Below are 4,745 nucleotides of genomic sequence, written 5' to 3' on the forward strand. Positions count from 1 at the left end.
TTTATGTAGATGTGACATTTTATCTGGCAGAAGCACAGACAGCAGGGGCCGATGCCTGACTGTCACTCCAGATGAACACTTGGTTGGCGTGTGAGTGAGAAAGCGCCTCTCAAGCCTCAGTTATTACAACACACACACACACAGTCCAACTGTGCTGGTGGCTCTGAAACTCTCCAGGCTAACCCTCTGGTGACCAAACACAGACAGAAGGACTTCAGTATGATGAAGATCTGCTTCTCAAACACAGAGTCATTAGTCCTTTCCAGTTCAGCTGGTTTTACGTAATGTATCCCGGAACTAGTATCATTTGAGAAACTAGTATAATTGGGATCCCAAGGCTTGGGATCCACTTCCCGAAAGAAACACATGGGTATGGACTGTAAGCAGTACTCCAGGTATGACCACTGCTTAAATGAGTGTCCAGAACTGGCCTGTGCTGTTCCTGGTAAGATCACTAGCACCATGACCTTAGGAAAGAGAGCAAGAATGCTAGAATGGACTTCTCTTCATATTCTTGAGCATATGCAGAGCCTTTATTGATATCTGCATGGAACCAAAGCCCTCCTCCACCCCCAGTAATGCCTGCAGAAGAAAGCCTTACAAGTTTTGAAGGGTTAAATCCTAGCTTAGGAAAACATCACCACCTGGCAAATGTTTGAGGAAATGAAGCCAATTTAAACCAAATGACATGGAAAGATTGTTTGAAAATAAGATATCTTAACATGAGAATGCAATGAATACAACTTTGGCAGTTTCTGGGAAAACACAGTTAGACATTACTTTGACTTGCTATTTCTAAAATATATATAGATTTTAATTTAGTATCATGCTTGTAAAGCAGATCACAGATACAAACTTCTGCTTTAACTAGAATAAGCTTAGATCAAAACACTTGGGAAAAAGGTAGGAAAGGATAATGTGTGCCATTGTCCATTTTACTCTCTGTTAGTGTCTTCCCATAGCATCTATTATCTGCCTTTACCTGTTTGTAAAATGCATTTGTTTAAACATTCAAATAATATTGTAGATTTTTCCACTAATTTGTAACAAATATAACACATGGTTTTATATTTTATTGACGTACCATATTATTTGCACCAGTTTTAATTTCTGGTTAATCCTAAAATTCTTAAAAATAGAAAGAATTTAGTAATAGCCACATTCCTCAGATACATTCATTAATAAGACTTTTTTTTTTTTTTTCTGTTGTCTTTAAACTACCAAAAAGAAATCAAGCAAAGGATTTCTGTGGTGGTGGTGTTCTTATGATTTATTTTTTCTTCTTAGCTTATGGAATGAAATTTGAATTACCTTTCTCTTCAAATGGGTTTATAACAGAACCTGCAAGAGTACCATAATTCTACGGCATTACATTCATGGAAAAAAATGAAGTTGTGTTGTTTTTTTCCAAATGGTATTTTGTCATAATGAGACCTCCAGCAAGGTATTATATGTTGGCTTGTTCCAAGATCCACCTTTGCTTTTTTTTTTTTTTTTTTTTGAGCAATGGTATATTTTGCTATTTTTTCATATATTTTTTTTTTGAAGAAAAAGGAAGACAAGATAAAATCTAGAACTTGAACATTGCTCAACTGATGGAAAATGACAAAAGGCTGATGAATATAGGAGCTGATTTAGAGTTCAAAAGTATTTGGAAGAGGTATGAATACAGATTACTATAGGGAAAAGGGAAAAAGAGTGGTGTTTCTGTGCCAGAACTGAATGAGTGACTATCTGCTTTTTGGGCATGCTTGAACAGTATGGTGTGACAGAACACCATACTGCTAAGAACAGGAATCATTGATTCTGAAAGAATCACAGACCTTGTTAAAGTGAATAGGTGTGCCACTCACTTTCTCTTTTGCAGACCACAGGCAGAACTGATTAAGTACCTTTATCTAATGAAATATCTGTAGATGGTAAAAGATTGCTATTGGAGGCATTAAAACAAATGGCTGGGACTGTGCAGGCTTAATACAGATAAAATCAAATCATTAAAAGCATGTTTTATTGAAATACGTGAATTAGAGTGGGGAAGGCAGAAAATGGAATTCTGAGAAGTGTTTCTGAAGATAGACAGTTCCTCAAGTACTGAATTTATTGTAGATGCATACAGGAGACTTGTGATTAAGAAAATGACCATTTTGCTTGCTTTCTACTATATTCAAGAAAACCAGACTTTGCATACAGATCTAATAAGTGAGTGATATTAGACCAAGAGCATTTTAGTCTTTTATGTAAAGGAAACTGAGTCCAGCATAATCACTGATTCAGCACTCAAGTGAAAAGAAAAACTATACAGCAGCATTTTTCTTAGAAAACATATAGTTAGCCCAGAAACATACAGATTAGATCCAAAAGATAAGTTTAAATAATTCTTAGATCCAATTATGTTTGAATAATTTCCTCCTGTTGACTTTACATAAATATGAAGGAATAAATAGGTATCTGCTCATTTCAGACTCTTCCCTTCATCATGGTACTTATCTGTATCTGCTTTAGAAACAGTGGGAGTAAGAAAACAAAACCAAAAATAGATCGGCATTATTTATCATTGCAGTGGTGAATTGGAGAATAATTTTCCCCACAATAACTGTTCTTAAAATAAAAGTTGATGCACTGGCATTTTAATTAATCACTTCCAATTAAATCCCTGTTGTTTTTGTTTGTTTGTTTGTTTGTTTGTTTGTTTTTCTTTAGGTGGGAAATTGTATCAGTCATCCCAGAAAGGATACATTCTCAAATGATGTTTGACTTTGTAAACTGAAGTTATGAGGAAAAAGAAGGAGCCAGTCCTAGATGTAAACTGGACATTTTATATCCTGCCCAAGATCCAAAATGTGAAAATGTCAAACACCCCTAATTACAGAACTGCCCAAGAGCCAGCTATCTTCTAAACATATTTTTATTCATTTCTTTTTCCTTTCCTTAGTCTTGCAACTGTGTGGTACAGAAGAGAAAAAACAGTCAAGCAGATGAACTGGAAATATAAGAATTAGGAACAGCTAACATATTTCTGCAGTTCTTTTGCTGTATGTGCTCTGTCCTGTGCTGGTTAGTGGCTCCCTTTGAACATCACCCAAATTCTGTCCCTTGTTTCATCTAACTGACTTCTTCTTCCTTGGTGTCTTGTAATCTACAACTAACTTCCTCCTACTTTTCTCCTCCTCCCTTGGTTAGTTCATTAAACAACATCCACCATAATTATGGTACTGACACTGCTTGACAACTCTCTCTGTTCTTTCAGCATGCGTGAGCAAGTGTTTTTCAATAGTCCTCTTTCTGGGGCAGGGACGGTCTAACTTTTCCATATTTTGAAGTACTTAACAGATGGCTCCATTCTCAGTTTTTTTTTTTTAATCCCTAAAACACTTATCTAAGAACTTATTATGTTCTTCTCTATGTTCAAAGCTGAACTGAAAGTATCTTTTTACTATATCTGGAGCTTAAATTCAGCAAAGCAGTGAAACACTGACTTTAAACATCACTAATGGCCCTGAATACCATAGCAGTACTTGTATGAGTAAAATTACAGTTATGATGTATGCTCTTGAAATGCCTACTCTTTCCAGGGAAGGTGTCCTAGTAATTTTGCAGCATGATATGAAACCCACAAATTCATTTCTTAAAAAAAAAACATATTGAAACAGAAAGATAATGACATTCTTTGATCCATTAATAATGTTTGTATTTTGTGGTCTTTGACACCCATGATTTTTTTTTTCTCATTTGCTATTATATCAAAACACTATATTTTTCCAAAGAGGTGAAAATCTGCACAATATTTTTCTAAAATATATTATTTTTAAGGAACTTATCCTGTATTATTTGCTGGAAAGTCTGCTGTAAACAATTATCTTCTCTGAGGTGAGTTACTAATTTGTTCATTTTTTAAAAGAATACTTTTAAAATTATTTCAAATCTTTATAAAGGTTATTCAAAGTTACTCAGATTTTTATAAAAACAAATAACACGGAATTACGGAATAAAATAACCATTAAATTGAGGATACTTTTACTTTCAATGGAAGCTATTAGACTGATGGGAACAATTAGTATATCCAACTGAATGACTATGCATAAAGTAGGAAAAATTGCATAGGTAAAATAAGAGAATTAACATTATTTAATATGCAACTATTAATCAGTTATTAGTTTGCATCAAATGGTTTTTGAATGTTTGAACATCTGTAAAAATGATTCAAGACAAGGTAGTCACCAGCAATGGCTGCTAGTGGTGCTATGGTGCTGTGGTGTTCTACATGAGAACAGGATCATTCATTCCTTAAGCACATGTCTGTTATGTTTATATTACATATTATCATAAAGTAGTGTAGCCTAAGTGGTAGATGGTTGCATTCTTATGCTGCAGAGCTTCCTGAACATTTTAAGCATTACTAAAGAAGCTATTCAATAAATTGAAAAATTTTGCTTATAATCATAAACCTCATATGAACAGAAAAATTACTGATAAGTAAGCTAAAAAATAAACAGTAGTGTGAGTGAAAGCAACCATGGTTTTTCATGCTTTATTATGCATGAACTGTGAAGTCCTTTATACAAATCCATATTTAAGATGAAAACTTTAGCAGGTACAATGTCACAAAGCCATGAAGAATTCTTATCCAAGTTAATCATTATTAGAAATGTGAATGATAAATACGAATTGTTTAAATATATTTAACTCGACCCACCCAAACTTGTATTGAGGAAGAAGTCACACAAAAAAGGAAGTCATTCTCAGGG

At 34.1% G+C, this 4,745-nt stretch overlaps 1 long non-coding RNA gene across 1 annotated transcript; it reads left to right on the forward strand.

Annotated features, from left to right (window-relative positions):
- Window positions 1-619: 619 nt before the first annotated feature.
- On the forward strand, window positions 620-3,804 carry LOC310895646. Its single transcript, XR_014580827.1, has 3 exons — window positions 620-903; window positions 1,549-1,660; window positions 2,701-3,804. It is a non-coding gene; the product is annotated as an uncharacterized lncRNA (long non-coding RNA).
- Window positions 3,805-4,745: the final 941 nt, after the last annotated feature.

The sequence above is a fragment of the Anser anser genome (assembly GCF_964211835.1).
Source record: "Anser anser genome assembly, chromosome: 2".
In the NCBI taxonomy this organism is placed as follows: domain Eukaryota; kingdom Metazoa; phylum Chordata; class Aves; order Anseriformes; family Anatidae; genus Anser; species Anser anser.